Source organism: Salvelinus sp. IW2-2015, linkage group LG4q.1:29 (genome assembly GCF_002910315.2).
Source record: "Salvelinus sp. IW2-2015 linkage group LG4q.1:29, ASM291031v2, whole genome shotgun sequence".
NCBI classification, from domain to species: domain Eukaryota; kingdom Metazoa; phylum Chordata; class Actinopteri; order Salmoniformes; family Salmonidae; genus Salvelinus; species Salvelinus sp. IW2-2015.
The window spans coordinates 6,357,249-6,379,510 of NC_036842.1; the positions used below are offsets into that span (position 1 = coordinate 6,357,249).

The 22,262-nt window shown below is 43.6% G+C and overlaps 1 long non-coding RNA gene across 1 annotated transcript in view; it reads right to left on the bottom strand.

The window, feature by feature from the left end:
* Window positions 1-22,262, bottom strand: part of LOC139025634 (uncharacterized) — a 226,818-nt gene that overhangs the window by 17,481 nt on the left and 187,075 nt on the right. The gene's annotated exons all lie outside the window — the stretch shown is intronic.

The following is a 22,262-nucleotide window of genomic DNA, read 5'->3' on the forward strand; positions in this document are numbered from 1 at the left end:
TGCACCATCGAGACCATCCTGACTGGTTGCATCACTGCCTGGTATGGCAACTACTCAGCCTCCGACCGTAAGGCTCTACAGAGGGTAGTGCGTACGGCCCAGTACATCACTGGGGCAAAGCTTCCTGCCATCCAGGACCTCTATACCAGGCGGTGTTAGAGGAAGGCCCTAAAAATTGTCAAAGACTTCAGCCACCCTAATCATAGACTGTTCTCTCTGCTACCGCAGGGCAAGCAGTACCGGAGCGCCAAGTCTAGGTCCAAGAGACTTCTAAACAGCTTCTACCCCCAAGCCATAAGTCTCCTGAAAATCTAATCAAATGGCTACCCAGACTATATGCATTGCCCCCTCCCCTTCTCTTTTACACCACTGTTACTCTCTGTTGTTATCAACTATGCATAGTCACTTGAATAACTCTACCTACATGTCCATATTACCTCAATTACCTCGACTAACCGGTGCCCCCGCACATTGACTCTGTACCGGTACCCCCCTGTATATAGTCTCACTATTGTTATTTTACTGCTGCTCTTTAATTACTTGTTCCTTTTATTTCTTAATCTTATTCATTTTTTWAATTTAATTTATTTTTTAAACTGGATTGTTAGTTAGCGGCTCGTAAATAATCATTTCACTGTAAGGTCTACACCTGTTGTATTCGGTGCATGTGACTAATACCATTTGATTTGATTTGATTATGATGCATGTATCTTACATAATACTGCATAGTAATATGTAGTATTTCGAAACACACTATACCACCTTGCTTTGTTCTGTTTGTACTTATATGGGTCCATCCATACAGTGTGATGATACATAGCTAATAATAACCAAGCCTTTTTGTGACTGAAAAACCCTGGTCATGAGCCATGCACGATGCTGCTAGCAGAAAAACATGGAGGGATTGGAGGCTTACAGTGACTTTAGTGGATGCCATACAGATGAGTCTGTCTCCCAAGACAGTAACCACACACTTTCACTCTAAACACACTCCCCTACTCCAGGCCCTGCAGCCGTGGTGGTCCCAGGGAACTGTCCTCACTCCTGACACCATCTCATAATTCTAAATAATGCCCACATGTCTCATTTGTGCATGAGCGCGCACACACAGACATGTAGGCATCTGCACAGACACACATACACACACTGTTTTCACACCCAGACACACTATCTCGCACACACACACACACACACACACACACTTTCTCTCACTTTCGATTCACAGCCAAAGATAAACACTAGGGAAATCAACCTTTTTGCAACCAGGGGGGTTAAAAACTCTCAAGTTCAAACTACTTCTCCCTGGCCCAGCATGTTCTCCCCTGGGCTGTTCCAATCTCTCTCTGGAGCTGACTGTGTTTGATGATCAGAGGGAACATCGTCAGGGGTGGTCCGACTCAGGGAGGGGTCTCATTCTCTCTCTACCTCCCTCGCTGTTTCTCCCTTCCTCTCTCTCTCCCTCTTTATCTCTGTCTTTCTCTGTCTTTTTCTCTCCTTCTCCCTCTCTGTCTCTCCCTCTGCACTTTGGAAGCAGGAGGCAAGCAGCAGTCAGGGGAGGCACCGATTGGTATTTTACGACCTGTATATGACCTGCAGAAAGCACAGACACATGCTCTCGCTCCTTGTATTGCATGTGATGTGATTACAAAGAACTTGCTTGAAAATTAGATGGTATTTTTGTCCTGTCAATGCAATTTTTAAACGTAACATAGATATAGCTAGCAGCAGACTGATTCAGTATGTTGGAAATCTGAAGGTATTGTTGTCTCCTTCAGTGTAGGATTCAAATCTGATACTTCCATGTAGAATAAAGAAAATGGTATGATTTTGTTCCTGTGTGCTTAACAACAGTGCCTATTAACTAGGCACTGCCCACAGCGATTCATAGATTTTCCTCAGCAGAACAGATGACACATGTGCATGCCTCCCAAATGGCACCTTATTCCCTATAAAGTGCACTACTTTTGACTAGGGCCTATAGGGTAGTGCACCGTGTAGGGAATATGGTGCCATTTGGGATGCAGTTTTATTAAAGATTCAGATGGATATCTCATGATGAAGGATCCTTCCTATCAGAGGTAGACAGGAGGAGAGAAGGGAGACCTGAGTTGTTCCGGGAGCAATTGCCGCTAGCGTTGCCTAGCTACCGGCACAACTTTGGACAAAACATTTCACTAGAAAATGTACTTTCAAATGTTTTTCTACTGGAGCTGGATGAATAAATACCCTATGCCCTTATAACAGCCGAGTGGACTGTAGCTAAACTTTCTCCATCCAACTTAAATTGGCTCGCAAAGCCGGGTCGGGGCACATTTGTTTCATTCCAGATTCCAGACCTTAGCTAGCTCTACTGATTTATAGGGTAGCGGTTTCCCCTGAGCAACCAAAAAGTTTCCTGATTGAGGTAACCGGAGCGTCGAGGGAACTTTATTAAAGCGCATGGCATGCTGGGACTAATTTGCGTCRCCCATTGAGATGTCCGTATGAATTTAAGAAGCTGGGTGTCCCAAATGGCACCCTATCCCCTATATGGTGCACTACTTTTGACCAGGGCCCATAGGGGACTGGTCAAATGTAGTAAACTAGGTTGAGAATAGGGTGCAGTTTGGGACGCAGKTATAATATATGTATCTGGATATAGAGACCTACACGGGGCCCAATGGACACAGAAAAACAGTAAACGCATACAAAGCCACACTGTGCAGTTGGTTCAACGTTCAACACAAAATGTACTTTATTCTCCCCTATGGACAACTACTTCCTCCTTTAGGAAGTGACACAACACTATATTTAAGTGTAGTCACCTCTCCCTTAATAGTCAGCTTTGAGATTTTCACTGYCTGCATCCCAAATCCCACCCTATCCCCTATATAGTGCACTACTTTTGAAAATGGCCCATAGGGATCTGGTCAAAAGTAGTGMACTTTATAGGGAATAGGGTGCAATTTGGGTCGTACCCAACATCATTCCATGCTACAGAGGTGGACGCAGGCAGGCTGGAGGGTTAAAGAGAGAGAGAATCTGAATTTGTGTTTAGCTCTGGGCGGTCAGGGTGGTCTGATCTGTGACGACATTTGGTTTATGTTGTGTGTTTTTTTTAAACATGACTACCTACCCCTCTGCAGATCATCCTGCTCTGTTTACTGTCACTGGTAGGAGAGGAGAGGAGAGGAGAGGAGAGGAGAGGAGAGGAGAAAGGCCACCTTACCCATTTACAGGAAAGATGAGATCACTGGCCAGACCAGTGCCCTCACATAGTGGGTGAAAGAGCTTTAAGTAGATACTGAGTGTACAAAACATTAGGAACACCGGCTCTTTCCATGACATAGACTGACCAGGTGAATCCAGATGAAAGCTATGATCCCTTATTGATGCCACTTGTTAAATCCACTTCAATCAGTGTAGATGAAAGGGAGGAGACAGGTTAAAGAAGGGTTTTTAAGCATTGAGACATGGATTGTGTATTTGTGCCATTCAGAGGGTGAATGGGCAAGAMAAGTGCCTTTAGACGGGGTATGGTAGTAGKTGTCAGGCRCACTGGTTTGTGAGTCAACAACTGCAACACTACTGGGTTTTCCACGCTCAACAGTTTAGACATCCAGCCAACTYGACACAACTGTGGGACGCATTAGAGTCAGCATGGGTCAGCATCCCTGCGGTCCATTTTCGACACCTAGTACAGTTCATGCCCTGACGAATTGAGGCTGTTCTGAGGGCAAAATTAGGGATTGCAWCTCAATATTAGAAAGGTGTTTATAATGTTTTGTAGAGTCCTGCCTGAAYGAAAGGTGAGGGGAATGATGAAGTGGGCTTTGAGTTCCATTGGTCATGGAGAACGTACAGTTTTGGAAGCGCTACAGATTACAGTGGGCTCTAAATTACTAGCAAAGGAGAAATTCCCGTTACCTGATCGTAACGTTTTTTGGGGGGGGAATAGGCTATTCCAAGAGCATCATAGCATTTGTGACGGTTTTACAAGAGTTACATAAATGTATCTTCTGGTAGAATTGTTAAGCTAAACTGACTGCCTACACTATTGCAGCTATTCTCAAATGACCAGCAGAGCAGAAAGCACAGCATCTCCACTGTGATTGAACAAAACACAGGCTCTGAACACAAAGCATGGTGAGCCAACCCTAATGCTGTAACGCTGTGTAACAGGAAGACGGGTTTGGGTCGCTCCATGAGAACCAACGTGTTCATCTCTCTACCAGCGGATAGCAGCGCCGACGGTCATCACTGCCCTGTTTTGTTTGTGTTAAGATTTTTTTGTTGTTGTTGCGCTCTCTCCCTCTTTTTTTCTGAACAGGCATAAATGAGGGGCTCGTTGTCTTCTGTGGATCCGGTAATCATTTGTGCCGGAATGTTCCCACGCAACCAGGGCCCTAGCCACCTCCCTGCCAATCACCAGTGACAAAGCTGAGCCGTGTCTGAATGACCTATTGTCCCCCCAACGAGGGAGGGGTGCAGGGAGGGGATAGGAAGGGGGTAGCGATCGGTTTCGCTCAGTGAGCCCCATAACCAGCACCACCAACACCACCACAACAGGAGTTCTGAAGGGGAGGGAGCTAGAGGTAAACAGTGCCAGAAAGAACATAATCGAGGCCATGGACTTGAGGGAGGTTCTTACGGTTCTCAGTTCTGGTTGCAAACTGGTTGTAGTGATGTCATCAAGGGGAAATGCCTTCCCCAGTGTATAAGGCTATGTCTCTAACACATGTACTGTAGACATGGGTAGCTATTGTAGGCAGCTACATGATATTACAATTAGAGTGGCTTTGTGTGTAGATRAAAAACAAATGTGATACTAACTGGTAATAGGTCTACTCTGTTGAGTTGAAAACGAAGAATAATTGAGTTCCTTCACTTTAGATATGTACGTTCACAAAGTTTCATACACATTCTCATGCTGTGCCTTTGGCTTTTTTTTAATGTTATGTGGCACAGTTTGCAGATGTATTGTACACATTTGTGTACATTCCCCGCAGCAGTTAAACCTTGATAATAGGCAGGGAATTCCTACAGAGATGTAGACAACACTTCACCAGCTCCTTGGAGCTGCAGTAGAAAATGATGGAGAGAAAAGCCAAACATTTCTAGAGTCCTTCCATGCTCTTCCTCCACTTCCATTGTTTCATCCCCCTGGGGGTTAAACCTAAATCTGCCATGATGCTGTTTTTACTGGAATACAAAACAACATTCAATTCAATTTAATCACYAGTCAACGTGAGCCAAGTGAGATGTAACATATATCCCCACTGCTATGGGAAAATGGAGGCAGAGCCCATCTAGATACTCTGAAATGAACGACAAAGACATGCATGGCAGCCAACTGGAAAAACAGAACTGTAACCCTTAWAGCTGTAGCTCTTCATACAGAGGTCATGCAGGACAACAACTCCTGTGACTAAGTAAACATGGATGAAATGGGGCCAGACTTTAACAAGTCCAAGCCAGGTTCACTTCTTCACCAAATAGAGAGATTTATCCAACAGTCTAGAATTCTGTAGTTACCACACGGTAGGTCACATACACAGCAGCAGCACTCAGCCTGGCGGCATGACTCTGACCTTACAGTATGTGAGGTTCCGCTACCAGGTCACAGATGTATAAGGATACAAGGACACAAGGAGATAAGGTACGGTCATAGATATAGAACACATTCTGCCACTTCTGTAGCTGTAGCTTGTCAGGAGCAAATACTAAACGTCTGATTTTCGGTGAATCTTAATCAAAAGAATCCTCTCACAAATGCTTTAAACAATTGCGCTAAAGAATCCTAATCAGTCTTTAGCTGACGACTCAAACTATCTACAGACGTAAATCTGAGGCTGTGTCCCCTTTTCTCTTCCATCCCTCTATCCCTCCCTCTATATGTTTACAGCAGGCAGTACGTCAGACACTGGCCTGTTTCAATTGTTTATTCTTAGACACGAGCCCACCTCTGAGTACTAACACTAAAACCCCAAACCCTCTTTGTCTTTGTGGTTGAAACAACAGGACCACCTCATACTAATGATAAAACATACAGGACAATATAAATTGCATTCGGAAAGTATTCAGATCCCTTGACTTTTTCCACATTTTGTTACGTTACAGTGTTTTTCTAAAATGGATCAAATCAAATCAAATTGCATCGATCTACGCACAATACCCCATAATGACAAAGCAAAAACAGGTTTTTAGAAATGCCTTATTTACATAAGTATTCAGAGCCTTTGCCATGAGACCTATATCCCAGAGCCTTTGCTGTTACAGACCTATATCCATCCTGCCCTGCCTTTCTAAAGTCTTAGAAAGCCAAGTGAACAAACAGACCACCGACCATTTCGAATCCCACCGTACCTTCTCCATTAGGCAATCTGGTTTCCGAGCTGGTCACATGTGCACCTCAGCCACGCTCAAGGTCCTAAACGATATCATAACCGCCATCGATAAAAAGACAGTACTGTGCAGCCGTCTTCATCGACCTGGCCAAGGCTTTCGACTCTGTCAATCACCGTATTCTTATCGGCAGACTCAACAGCCTTGGTTTCTCTAATGACTGCCTGGCCTGGTTCACTAACTACTTCTCAGACAGAGTTCAGTGTGTCAAATCGGAGGGCCTGTTGTCCGGACCTCTGGCAGTCTCTATGGGGGTGCCACAGGGTTCAATTCTCGGGCCGACTCTTTTCTCTGTATATATCAATGATGTCTCTCTTGCTGCGGGTGACTCTTTGATCGACCTCTACGCAGACGACACCATTCTGTATACATCTGGCCCTTCTTTGGACACTTTTAACAAACCTCCAAACGAGCTTCAACGCCATACAACACTCCACCCGGGGCCTCCAACTGTTCTTAAATGCTAATCAAACTAAATGTATGCTCTTCAACCGATCGCTGCCCGCACCCACCCGCCCGACTAGCATCACTACTCTGGACGGTTCTGACTTAGAATATGTGGACAACTATAAATACCTAGGTGTCTGGCTAGACTGTAAACTCTCCTTCCAGACTCACATTAAGCATCTCCAATCCAAAATTAAATCTAGAATCGGCTTCCTATTTCGCAACAAAGCCTCCTTCACTCATGCTGCCAAACATACCCTCATAAAACTGACCATCCTACCGATCCTTGACTTTGCCGATGTCATTTACAAAATAGCCTCCAACACTCTACTCAGCAAATTGGATGCAGTCTATCACAGTGCCATCCRTTTTGTCACCATAGCCCCATATTCTACCCACCACTGCAACCTGTATGCTCTCGATGGCTGGTCCTCGCTACATATTCGTCGCCAAACTCACTGGCTCCAGGTCATCTATAAGTCTTTGCTAGGTAAAGCTCCGCCTTATCTCAGCTCACTGGTCACCATAGCAACACCCACAAGTAGCACACGCTCCAGCAGGTATATTTCACTGGTCATCCCCAAAGCCAACACCTCCTTTGGCCGCCTTTCCTTCCAGTTCTCTGCTGCCAGTGACTGGAACGAATTGCAAAAATCACTGAAGTTGGAGACTTACATCTCCCTCACTAACTTTAAGCGTCAGCTGTTAGAGCAGCTTACCGATCACTGCACCTGTACATAGCCCATCTGTAAATAGCCCATCCAACCAACTACCTACCTCATCCCCATATTTGTTTTTGTTTTTCTGCTCTTTTGCACCCCAGTATTTCTACTTGCACATCCTCATCTGCACATCTATCACTCCAGTGTAAATTGCTAAATTGTAATTACTTTGCCACTACTGGCCTATTTATTGCCTTACCTCCTTACTTCATTTGTACACACTGTATACCAATTTTTTCTATTGTGTTATTGACTGTACATTTGTTTATCCCATGTGTAACTCTGTGTTGTTGTTTACAACACAGAGTTACACATGGAATAAACAAACGTGTAGTCAATAATACAGTAGAAAAGGTCTATATAAAGTGTGTGCAAATGAGGTAAGATAAGGGAGGTAAGGCAATAAATAGGCCATGGTGGCGAAGTAATTACAATATACCAATTAAACACTGGAGTGATATATGTGCAGAAGAGGAATGTGCAAGTAGAGATACTGGGGTGCAAAGGAGCAAGATAAATAAATAAATAAATACAGTATGGGGATGAGGTAGTTGGATGGACTATTTACAGATGGGCTATGTACAGGTGCAGTGATCTGTGAGCTGCTCTGACAGCTGGTGCTTAAAGCTAGTGAGGGAGATATGAGACTCCAGCTTCAGTGATTTTTGAAGTTGGTTCCAGTCATTGGCAGCAGAGAACGGGAAGGAAAGGCGGCCAAAGGAGGAATTGGCTTTGGGGGTGACCAGTGAGATACACCTGCTGGAGCTCGTGCTACAGGTGGGTGCTGCTATGGTGACCATTGAGCTGAGATRAGGCGGAGCTTTACCTAGCAAAGACTTATAGATGACCTGGAGCCAGTGAGTTTGGCGACGAGTATGAAGCGAGGGCCAGCCAACGAGTGCGTACAGGTCGCAGTGGTGGGTAGAATATGGGGCATTGGTGACAAAACGGATGGCACTGTGATAGACTGCATCCAATTTGTTGAGTAGAGTATTGGAGGTTATTTTGTAAATGACATCGCCGAAGTCAAACAGAGAACACAGGGATAAATACACAGGGGATAATGGGAAAGATGGGTGACAGCAGTGCAGCAACGCTCCCCATTCATTCTGACATAGCTTGAGAGGATCTGCAGAGAAAAATGGGAGAAACTCCCCAAATACAGGTGTGCCAAGCTTGTATCGTCATACCCAGGAAGACTCTAGGCTGTAATCTCTGCCAAAATTGCTTCAACAAAGTACTGAGTAAWGGGTCTGAATACTTATTTGAATGTAATATTTMATTWAAAAAAATCTTTAATACATTTGCAAAAATGTATAAAAACCTGTTTTTGCTTTGTCATTATGGGGTATTGTGTGTAGATTGATGAGGGGAAAAAAATAATTCAATCAATTTTAGAATAAGGTTGTAACGTAACAAAATGTGGGGGAAAAAATCAAGAGGTCTGAATACTTTCTGAGGGCACTGTACATCAAGAGAGCACATGGCGAGATTATGCTAACAGTAACCTCGCGATCTATATGGATGATAGCGGTTATCTAAAAGAAACTACAACAGTTTATACTACAGGGTGTGATTTGTGAGACCATTGACATCCCACTTTGTCCGCAGCTCTGTGAGTCAACACACACATACAGTAGCGAGAGAAAAATAAACAGGCTGGCCTGTGCTGTTCTCCACAAAATCTAAATATTGACTCGGCAACCTGTAATCATACACAGTCTGGACAGAATAGCAATAAACATGTGTGTGTGTGTGTGTGTGTGTGTGTGTGTGTGTGTGTGTGTGCGTGTGTGCGTGCGTGCGTGCGTGCGTGCGTGCGTGCGTGCGTGCGTGCCATACAATTTAGATTTATTTAATTGGTATTATTATAAAAAGCACTATGGCTTCTTTATCTGTGACTATTTGAAGTCAAGTTGCAATATTTCTTCTTTCCTTTAGTCTTTCGACACAAAGGGTTTCTACAGATGGGTATTGTGAGCTCAAAGCCTGCTACACACACAGGCATCTGCTGTTCATTCTCATCCTTTTCATTTCATATGAATCACATACCAACATCTGACATCAAGGGACTTTTATCAATGGCCAGGAATGAAATAAAGGGAGCAATAAAAAATCCAATAGGTTCTCAGAGGAGCATTTATCCTGAAATGCCAAGTTTCCACCGAGTTGAACTCGTACATGACATCATAATAACAGCCATTAATCATCGCAATTACATGTGCATGCATGTGTGGCTCTGTGTGTGTGTGTGTGTCTAAGTACGTCTGTGAAACTGGTCTGTGAAAAACACACACTCACACACCGGAAATTTGCACTAATGCTCCCAAGCCATATCAGGCTGTGAATCTAGATGATTTTGGGGCTGAAATGGACCTCTCCGCTCTGTTCGTCCTAAATTGTTTCCCTCCCTACAGTTTAGACATAGGAGCATTGTCTTTCAAAGCCCTGTTGTTCTGTGGACTATAATGACGGCTTGCCAAAATACACTGCCATTGAATGAGACTGTTGAGCTAGCATTAGATTTTTTCTTTCTGGGTGAGTCTTTATGGCCCATTAGCGCCGTGGCGATGCTAAAACACTTCTGGCTCCGCTACACAGAGCCTGTATGAAATGTGTGTGTCTGGGTTATGTGTGTGTAAGGGTGTGTAAGAGTGTAAGGGTGTGTAAGAGTGTAAGGGTGTGCTCCCGGTGCCAGAGGCAATCAGGGGAGTGCAGAGAGCGCCGCACCTGGCAAAGGACCTGAGTGTCAGCGGAGAGAGTGGGGAGAGAGAGAGAAAGGGTGAAAACCTTTGATTCAGGAGAGAATAGATGAACAGACAGACAGACTCCTCTTTCACTTGACTGCATAACCTCTCAGTCCAAACTGAAGGATGTTCCATCGAAGTACTGATCCTTGGACAAACCCAAAACAAACACATCTGACACTAAAGTAAATGACGCTATGAGCAAGGCCATTCAAGTTGATCTTTGCTTTCATATTGAGAACTTTAAAACACAGAATGAAACAAAGTAGCCAAGAGTTAGTGTAAGTAGCGCGTTAGCTGTACAGCGAGTGAGCAGGTAGCTTTTGGCTGCCGATAAACTCCTACTTCTCTCTATCTATCTCTACTTCTCTCTCTAAAGTCACTGCTGAAAGTCTGTCCCGAGACAGTAACCCTTCATTCATTAAATGGAGAGAATGAATAAAGAGAGCTCTGAGTCCGAGGGCTTGTACACTGCAGCAAGTCATTAAAATAGAAATCCAATTTGCCAACGGAAATATCGTTTCTCATTAATTGAGCTCTTATCTCAAGTTGTGCTTGTGTTGTTAGTCTCTAGTTTCAGTACTGTGTCAATAGACTGCAGGCACTCAGAGCAGTGCTATGTAATGGATGTATAGGGCTAATAGGGCTACGTTTGTGGACTTGTGTGTGTGTGTGTGTGTGTGTGTGTGTGTGTGTGTGTGTGTGTGTGTGTGTGTGTGTGTGTGTGTGTGTGTGTGTGTGTGTGTGTGTGTGTGTGTGTGTGTGTGTGTGTGTGTGTGTGTGTGTGTGTGTGTGTGTGTGTGTGTGTGTGTGTGTGTGTGTGTGTGTGTGTGTTGTGTGTGGTGTGTGTGTTGTGCGTGTAAAACCTTCTTCAAAACAACCTCATAATGTCTCTCACCCAGGAACATTGAGGTCAATCCCAGTATGAGAACTGTGTGAAAGTTCATTAGAGGAATATTATCACTGTGTTTATATTTTTACGTAGAGTCTATTTTGTTGAAACTGACAGAGAGAGGTGTAAAGTTAACATAGGGTTTCATACCATACACAAGTTTACCCTTCTTTAGTTTTCTTTAATTAAGTCACAGACTGGTCTCATAGACTAGACATAACATAGTAAAAGTAAATCCGGGACACTGAAATTAGTATGATAAGTTGCGTTTAGTATGGTTRCATAAGACAAAACCCTAACCTTAACCCTTTAACCTAACTCCTAACCTTAACCCTAACATCTAGCCTAGMTAACGCTAGCTAACGTTAGCATTAGCCACCTAGCCACTTAGCTAATGTTAGCAACAACAAATTGGAATTCGTAACACGTCATACATTTTTCAAATTCGTAACATATTGTACGTTTAGCAAACTTTGTAACATATTGTACGAATTGCAATTCGTAACATATCATACAAAATGGAGGATGGACATCCACGAATAAATGCATACCATACAAAACGTAACATATCATACTAAATWGAGTGTCTTGGMTTTACATACAGAATAATACWAAATTCTCTGAGACCAAGTTGCAAGCCAAGTTATCATTTGTCAGAGTAGGCTGAACTTGCATCTRGTGTGTGAGTGTTTCTGTTCATGGTTGGCCTGGGATCTACTTCTGAGCTGACTAACTGTTAGAGGTCGCCCTCTAGTGGGAAAGAAGAGGAGAAGCTGAAAAAGAAAGATGAGAGCTAAAAAATAAGTGGAATGTTTATGTTGCTTTCGGACATTATCATTTGTAGGTCCTGTTTAGAGAAGCAAACACAAGTCAATGATAGGCTAGATACTGTATAWTACGGATTACAAAGGAAGACTCAGTCGTGATCTGCCCAACAATGYCTCGCTACCAGATGAAATCAATGCATTTTAGGCACGTTTTGACAATAACAACATTGTGCTGGGTGTGTGCTCTCACGGACCCAGAGGACTGGGTGATCTCACTCTCCAAGGCCGACATGAATAAGGTCTTTAAAAAGGTCAACACCAGCTGGGCCGCAGGGCCAGACGGTATTCMTGGGYGCGWTCTCAGAGCATGCGCAGAACAGCTKGCAGGCATGSTCATGGTCATTTTCAACCTCTCCTTGTCCCAGTCTGTAATCCCSAYAGGTTTTAAGATAACCACCATCATTCCTGGTCCCAAGAACTCGAAGGCCTCATGCATGGCCCTCAAATTCTCAAAACATTATACAGCTGTACCATTGAGAGCATCTTGACTGGCTGCATCACTGCTTGGTATGGCAATAGCACCACCCTCAATCRCATGGTGCTACAGAGGGTGGTGTGGACAGTACATTATTGTGGCCGAGCTCCCTGCCATCCAGGACCTCTACACTGAGTGTATAAAACATTAGGAACACCTTCCTAAAATTGAGTTGCACTCCCTTTTGCACTCAGAACAGCCTCACCTCATTGACTCTACAAGGTGTCGAAAGCGTTCCACAGAGATGCTGGCCCATGTTTACTCCAAAACTTCCCACAGTTGTGTCAAGTTGGTTGGATATCCTTTGGGTGGGGCCATTCTTGATACACACGGGAAACTGTTGGGCGTGAAAAACCCAGCAGCGTTGCAGTTCTTCCCACACTCAAACCGGTGTGCCTGGGACCTACTACCATACCCCGTTCAAAGGCTCTTAAATATTTTGTCTTGGCAATTCACCCTCTGAATGGCACACATACACAATCAATGTCTCAAGGCTTAGAAATCCTTCTGTAACCCATCTCCTCCCCTTCATCTAGACTGATTGAAGTGGATTTAACACTTCAATCATAGCGTTCACCTGGATTAACCTGGTGAGTCTATGGGATGGAAAGAGCAGGTGTTCCTAATGATTTGTCCACTCAGTGTAGTATGCTTACTTACTTTCTTGTGTTTTTGTTCTACCTTGTTATTTCTAGTATTACATTGTTATTGATTACTGCATTGTTGGGTTTGGAGCTTGCAAGGAAGGCATTTCACAGTACTTGTGCATGTGACATTAAAACTTGTAATTTGACTCTATAGTCAATTTACCCCTACCTATATGTACAAATTACCTCGACTAACCTGGAYCCCCACACATTGACTCGGTAACAGTACCCCCTGTACRTAGCCTTGTTTTTGTTCAGTAAATCTAGTGTTACTTAMAWWWTTTTACTTTAGTTTATTTCGTAAATATTTTCTTAACTCTATTTCTTGAACTGCATTGTTGATTAAAGGCTTGTAAGTAAGCATTTCACACCTGTTGTATTCGGCGCATGTGACAAATAAAATTGGATTGATTTAATATGGTCATTGCCATGTTACATTGCCTGCAGTACACTTCGTGGCTGACAGGTGGCGGAAGTGCATCTTTTTCAGTTTGACTGTAGTCAGTGTCAGTTGCATGGATGAGGTGATGGTCAGTACTGCATTGTAATTAAAACATTCTTAATTAATACTAGTAACTCACGCTTATCATAAATAAACCCGTTGATTCATTTATTTCCCTGTTTCTGTAGATACCAATCAAGTAGTCCTATTACCACATATTTTGGGYTCCCGAGTGRCGCAGCAGTCTAAGGCACTGCATCTCAGTRCAAGATGTGTCACTACAGTCCCTGGTTCAAATCCAGGCTGTATCACATCCAGCCGTGATTGGGAGTCCCAAAGGGCGGTGCACAATTAGCCCAGCGTCGTCCGGGTTTTCCCGGGGTAGGCCGTCACTGTAAATAAGAATTTGTTCTTCACTGACTTGCCTAGTTAAATATCAGTAAAATAAAAAATAACATATCTACAGGTAGATTCAGCAGCTACCCAAGAAGATAACATATCTCTCCTGTGTGATTGTGTTTGCCCAGTCAGATCGGCAACTGTAATGTGGTGTCCAATGTCAGAGACAGACAAGCCTTTWGAATGAATCAATTCAGATAAAATGTCCTTCTGCCCCGACTGTGACTAGTAGAGGGTTTTGATAACAATTTCACTCCGTTTCTCTTTCATGAAGTAACCTTTCTAATACCGGTCATTCACTGTATCCTTATTATTATTCCTTCAGACTATATTTTGCTGGAATTGCAAACACCCCTTTACAAAGTATTTGTTTTTGTTTTGTCTCGTTCAGAATACTGTAGTCAAGTTCATTAGGTTCACAGGCAGTATTTCCTAAAGCTGACGAGGCAAAAAGTGACATGACACAATAGGTGATCAGAAACAATGTATTGGTCAGTGTGTTCCTGCTAGTTTCATAGATAGATGCATAAATGCTTTAATCAGAGCGGGTGCAGCCAMATGCTTAATGTTACTAGCCACTGGACACTATTCAACGTCTATTTCATTGAAATGACATGGAAACAACATTGAGTCAACCAGTGTGTGCCCAGTGGGTAGCTCCGAACAGGGCAACTCAATGTGAAAGTACATATAACAAATAAGAAAAAAGAAAAAAATTCAAGAAATGCCAGCAGGAATCCAATTAACATCCCAAATAGCACTGTAATCCAAATGCAATCCCTCTATACACCAGATTAATTTACATACGATATACTATGATATGTACAGCAGTAGATACAGTATAGCCTATTAGAATTAGCTATGCCAAGTATATAAATAAATATGCGATGTATCCTCTTTCCAATGTTAAATATGTAGCTCAAGGTCAACAGCTTCTTGATGACTGCTTGATGTAGATGAGGAGGCCTCCCCACCTGAAACACAGACTTTTACAAGTTCAATCAACTAAAATTGTATTGGTCACATACACATGGTTAGCGGATGCTAATGCGAGTGTAGCGAAATCCTTGTGCTTCTAGTTCTGACAGTGCAGTAATATCTAACAAGTAATCTAACAAATTCACAACGACTACCTTATACACACAATGTAAGGAGATGGAATAAGAATATGTACATAAGTATATGGATGTGCGTGCGATGGCTGTGCAGCATAGGCAAGATGCAATAGATGGTATAAAATACGGTATATACATATAAGATGAGTAATGTAGGATATGTAAACATTATTAAAGTGGCATTATTTTAAGTAACTAGGGATACCTTTATTAAATCCATTTATTAAAGTGGGCAGTGATTTGAGTCTGTATGTTGGCAGCAGCCTCTCTATGTTAGTGAYGGCTGTTTAACAGTCTGATGGCATTGAGATAGAAGCTGTTTTAGAAGCTCTCTGTCCCAGCTTTGATGCACCTGTACTGACTTCGCCTTTTGGATGATAGTGGGGTGAACAGGCAGTGGCTCGGGTGGTTGTTGTCCTTGATTATCTTTTTGGCCTTCCTGTGACACAGTGTGCTGTAGGTGTCCTGGAGGGCAGGTAGTTCGCCCCTAGTGATGCATTGTGCAGACTGCACAACCCTCTGGAGAGCCTTGCGGTTGAGGGAGGTGCAGTTGCAGTACCAGGCGGTGATACAGCCCGACAGGATGCTCTCGATTGTGCATCTGTAAAAGTTTGTGAGGGTTTTAGGTGACAAGCCAAATTTCTTCAGCCTCCTGATGTTGAAGAAGGCACAACAGCGCCTCTGTGTGGGTGGACCATTTCAGTTTGTCCGTGATGTGTAAGCCGAGGAACTTAAAACTTTCCACCTTCTCCTCTACTGTCCCGTAGATGTGGATAGGTGGGTGATCCCTCTGCTGTTTCCTGAAGTCCACGATCATCTCCTTTGTTTTGTTGACGTTGAGTGAGAGGTTGTTTTCCTGACACCACGCTCTGAGTGCCCTCATCTCCTCCCTGTAGGCTGTCTAGTTGTTGTTGGTAATCAAGCCTACTGCTGTAGTGTTGTCTGCAAACTTGATGATTGAGTTGGAGGCGTGCATGGCCACGCAGTCATGGGTAAACAGGGAGTACAGGAGAAGGCTGAGAACGCACCCTTGTGGTGCCCCAGTGTTGAGGATCAGCGGGGTGGAGATGTTGTTTCCTACCTTCACCACCTGGGCGCGGACCATAAGAAAGTCTAGGACCCCGGTTTACAGGGCGAGGTCGAGACCGAGGGTCTCAAGCTTAATGATGAGTTTGGAGGGTACTATGGTGTTGAATGCTGAGCTGTAGTCAATGAACAGCATTCTTCCATACAGTTGAAGTCAGAAGTTTACATACACTTAGGTTGGAGTTATTAAAACTTGTTATTCAACCACTCCACAAATGTCTTGTTAATTTGTTTTGGCAAGTCGGTTAGGACATCTACTTTGTGCATGACACAAGTAATTTTTCCAACAATTGTTTACAGACAGATTATTTCCCTTATAATTCACTGTATCACAATTCCAGTGGGTCAGAAGTTTGCATACACTAAGTTGACTGTGCCTTTAAACAGCTTGGATAATTCCAGAAAATTATGTCATTGCTTTAGAAGCTTCCGATAGGCTAATTGACATCATTTGAGTCAATTGAAGGTGTACCTGTGGATGTATTTCAAGGCCTACCTTCAACCTCAATGCCTCTTTGCTTCACATCATGAAGAAATCAGCCAAGACCTCAGAAAAAAAATTGTTTAGACCTCCACCAAGTCTGGTTCATCTTGGTGCAATTTCCAAACGCCTGAAGGTACCACGTTCATATGTACAAGAAATAGTACGCAAGTGTATAAACACCCTGGGACCACGCAGCCATCATCCGCTAAAAGGAGACACATTCTGTCTCTAGAGATGAACGCACTTTGGTGCGAAAAGTGCAAATCAATCCAGAACAACAGCAAAGGACCTTGTGAAGATGCTGGGGAAACAGGTACAAAAGTATCTATATCAACAGTTAAACGAGTCCTATATTCGAAATAACCTAAAGGCTGCTCAGCAAGGAGAAGTCACTGCTCTAAAACACCATAAAAAGCATACTACGGTTTGCAACTGCACATGGGGACAAAGGTCGTACTTTTTGGAGGAAATGTCCTCTGGTCTTGATGAAACAAAAATAGAACTGTTTGGCCATAATGACATCGCTATGTTTGGAGGAAAAAGGGGAGGCTTGCAAGTCGACGAACACCATCCAACGTGAGACATGGGGGTGGCAGCATCATGTTGTTAGTGCTTTGCTGCAGGAGGGACTGGTGCACTTCACAAAATAGATGGCATCATGGGGAGAAAATGATGTGGATATATTGAAGCAACATCTCAAGACATCAGTCAGGAAGTAAAGCTTGGTCGCAATGGGTCTTCCAAATGACAATGACCCAAGCATACTTCCAAGTTGTGGCAAAATGGCTTAAGGGCAACAAAGTCAAGGTGTTGGAGTGGCCCACAAAGCCCTGACCTCAATCCTATAGAAAATTTGTGGGCAGAACTGAAAATCGTGTGCGAGCAAGGAGGCCTACAAACCTACTCAGTTACACCAGCTCTGTCAGGAGGAATGCGCCAAATTCACCAACTTATTGTGGGAGCTTGTAGAAGGCTACCCAAAACGTTTGACCAAGTAAACAATTTAAGGCAGATGCTACAAATACTAATTGAGTGTATGTACATTTCCTGGCGACCACTGGGAATGTGATGAATGAAATAAAAGCTGAAATAAATAATTCTCTCTACCATTATTCTGACATTTCACATTCTAAAAATAAAGTGGTGATCCTAACTGACCTAAAACAGGGAATTTTTACTTGGATTAAATGTCAGGAATTGTGAAAAACTGAGTTTAAATGTACTTGGCTAAGGTGTCCAGATGGGATAGGGCAGTGTGCAGTGTGATGCCGATTGCATCGTCTGTGAACCCATTGGGGCGGTAAGTAAATTGGAGTGGGTTTAGGGTATCAGGTAGGGTGGAGGTATTATGATCCTTGATTAGTCTCAAAGCACTTCATGATRACGGAAGTGAGTGCTGCGGGGCGATAGTCATTTAGTTCAGTTACCTTAGCTGTCTTGGGAACAGGAACRATGGTTGCCATCTTGAAGCATGTGGAGACAGCAGATATGGATAGAGATTGATTGAATATGTCCGTAAACACACCAGCCAGCTGGTCTGCGCATGCTCTGAAGACGCGGCTAGGGTTGCCGTCTGGTCCTGCAGCCTTGCGAGGGTTAACACGTTTAAATGTTTTACTCATGTAGGCCACAGAGAAGAAGAACCCACAGTCTTTGGAAGAGGGCCGTGTCGGTGGCACTGTATTGTCCTCAAAGCGCACAAAGAAGTTGTTTAATTTGTCTGGGAGCAAGACGTTGATGTCCGCGACGGGGCTGGTTTTCTTTTTGCTATCCGTTAATGTCTGTAGACCTTGGCACATATGTCTCATGTTTGAGCCGTTGAATTGCGAATCTACTTTGTCTCTACACTGACACTTTTCTTGTATGATTGCCTTGCTGAGGGAATAAATACACTGTTTGTTTCCAGTCGCCTTGCCATGATTAAATGCGGTGGTTCGCGCTTTTAGTTTTGAGCGAATGCTGCCAYCAATCCACAGTTTCTGGTTAGGGAAGGTTTTAATAGTCACAGTGGGTACAACATCTCCAATGCACTTCCTAATAAACTCACTCACCGAGTCAGCGTATACGTTGATGTGATTRTCTGAGGCTACCCGGGACATAGCCCAGTCCACGTGACCGAAGCAATCTTGAAGCGTAGAATCCAATTGGTCAGAYCAGTGTTGGAGAGACCTAAGCACGGGCACTTCCTGTTTTAGTTTCTGCCTATAGGAGGGGAGCAACAMGATGGAGTCATGGTCAGATTTGCCGAAGGGAGGGCGGGGRAGGGCCTTGTATGCATCGCGGAARTTAGAGTAGCAGTGGTCCAGTGTTTTGCTCGAGCGGGTACTACAATCAATGTGCTGGTAGACTTTAGGTAGCCTTGTTCTCAAATTAGCTTTGTTAAAATCCCCAGCTACAATAAATGCACCCTCAGGATATATGGTTTCCAGTTTACATAGAGTCCAGTGAAGTTCTTTCTGGGCCGTCGAGGTATCTGCTTTGGCGGGGATATACACGGCTGTGACTATAATTGAAGAGAGATTTCTCTTGGGAGATAATGCGGTCGGCATTTGATTGTAAGGAATTCTAGGTCACGTGAACAAAACGACTTGAGTTCCTATATTATGTTATGATTACACCATGAGTCGTTAATCATGAGGCATACTCCCCCACCCTTCTTCTTACAAGAGAGATGTTTGTTTCTGTCGGCGCGACGCATGAAGAAACCCGGTGGTTGTACTGACTTTGACAACATATCCCGAGTGAGCCATGTTTCCGTGAAACAGAGAATGTTACAATATCTGATGTCTCTCTGGAAGGCAACTCGTGCCCTAATTTCATCCACCTTGTTGTCTGGAGACTGGACAATGGCAAGTAATATGCTCGGAAGCGGTGGATGGTGTGCTCGCCTTCTAAGTCTGACCAGGAGGCCGCTCTGTCTGCCTCTCCTGCGGCGATGACGTTGTTTTGGATCAGCCTCTGGGATAAGATCCAATGTCCAAGGTGGCGGTCCGAACAAAGGATCCGCTTCGGGAAAGTTGTATTCCTGGTCGTGATGTTGGTATGTTGGTGTCGCTCATATCCAATAGTTATTCCCRGCTGTATCGAATAACACTTAAGATTTTCGTGGCTAACAATGTAAGAAATAATACATAAAAAAACTAACTTCTGCATAGTTTCCTAAGGACTTGAAGCAAGGCGACCATCTCTGCCGGTGCCATCTTGCCATCACGGTGCCATCTTGCAATCTGACACAGGTCAGTTGTCAGAGTAAATATAGAAATAGGTAAACAGTGACTGGSGTTTCTTGGTGGATGAGAGAAACTTGACCTGAACACCCCACTACAGGTAATTCCACAATTCTCAGAGTGATAATTTGTTGTAGTGATGATGGGTAGGAAGTAGGTAGGCCGAGTGTTTCTGTATTGGCTAACGAAGGCAAAGTTTGAGGCGTTGGTCCACCAGACTTTTTATGCATTTGGGGGTAAGTGTCTGGGAATGAGATTAGTTCCGATGTAATCAATCAACACTACTTCTTGACTGCATTATACTGCAAAGCACTGTAATTGGGATAATGAAATCTATACTGATTGTATTTAGAGAGAGAAACTCCTTAGGAATGTGTGTGATTTCCCTGTGTTTCTGTAGACACACCAATACCAATACCAATCAAGTAGTCCTATCAGTAACTAGATATCTACATGTAGATTCAGCAGCTGCACAAGAAGAGAATCCATCCCTCCCCTTCTTCCTGTGTGATTGTGTTTGGTTGACAGGCAGTATTTCCTATCACTGACAAGGAAAAAGCAACATTACACAATAGGTATTGATCAGACACAATGTGTTGATTAGTGTGTTTCTGTGGGTTTTAATCTAGTGGGTTTAATAATTGAAATAGGTACATACAGTGGGGAGAACAAGTATTTGATACACTGATGATTTTGCAGGTTTTCCTACTTACAAAGCATGTAGAGGTCTGTAATTTTTATCATAGGTACACTTCAACTGTGAGAGACGGAATCTAAAACAAAAATCCAGAAAATCACATTGTATGATTTTTAAGTAATTAATTTGCATTTTATTGCATGACATAAGTATTTGATACATCAGAAAAGCAGAACTTAAATATTTGTCACGAAACCTTAGGATTTTGGCCCACTCCTCCATACAGACCGTCTCCAGATCCTTCAGGTTTCGGGGCTGTCGCTGGGCAATACGGACTTTCGGCTCCCTCCAAGGATTTCTATTGGTTTTCAGGTCTGAGAACTGGCTAGGCCACTCAGGACCTTGAGATGCTTCTTACGGAGCCACTCCTTAGTTGCCCTGGCTGTGTGTTTCGGGTCGTTGTCATGCTGGAAGAACCCAGCACGACACCCATCTTCAATGCTCTTACTGAGGGAAGGAGGTTGTTGGTGTAGATCTCGCGATACATGGCCCATCCATCCTCCCCTCAATACGGTGCAGTCGTCCTGTCCCTTTGCAGAAAAGCATCCCAAAAGAATGATGTTCCACCTCCATGCTTCACGGTTGGATGGTGTTCTTGGGGTTGTACTCATCTTCTTATTCTCCAAACACGGCGAGTGGAGTTTAGAGCAAAAGCTCTATTTGTCTCATCAGACCACATGACCTCTCCCTTCTCCTCTGGATCATCCAGATGGTCATTGGCAAACTTCAGACGGGCCTGGACATGCGCTGGCTTGAGCAGGGGACCTTGCGTGCGCTGCAGGATTTTAATCCATGACGGCGTAGTGTGTTACCTAATGGTTTTCTTTGAGACTGTGGTCCCAGCTCTCTTCAGGTCATTGACCAGGTCCTGCTGTGTAGTTCTGGCTGATTCCCTCACATTCCTCATGATCATTGATGCCCCACGAGGGTGAGATCTTGCATGGAGCCCCAGACCGAGGTGATTGACCGTCATCTTGAACTTCTTCCATTTTCTAATAATTGTGCCAACAGTTGTTGCCTTCTCATCAAGCTGCTTGCCTATTGTCCTGTAGCCCATCCCAGCCTTGTACAGGTCTACAATTTATCCCTGATGTCCTTACACAGCTCTCTGGTCTTGGCCATTGTGGAGAGGTTGGAGTCTGTTTGATTGAGTGTGTGGACAGGTGTCTTTTATACAGTAACGAGTTCAAACAGGTGCAGTTAATACAGGTAATGAGTGGAGAACAGAGGGCTTCTTAAAGAAAAACTAACAGTCTTGTGAGAGCCGGAATTCTTACTGGTTGGTGTGATCAAATACTTATGTCAGCATAAAAATGTAAATTAATTACTTAAAAATCATACAATGTGATTTTCTGGACTTTTGTTTTAGATTCCGTCTCTCACAGTTGAAGTGTGCCTATGATAAAAATGACAGACCTCTACATGCTTTGTAAGTAGGAAAACCTGCAAAATCGGCAGTGTATCAAATACTTGTTCTCCCCACTGTAAATGCTTTGCCATTTAATCTGTATGAGCTCCAAAAAATACAAAACAATATGATCGAAGTTTAAAAGGAAAACGAAAAGAGAAYGTGCAGAAGAGGTAGAAAACCCCTGAACAGCTTGTAAGACACCTCCCCATTTCAAATGAAATTGGAATGATTATTTACAAGCAAATTAGAATGCTGTCTTG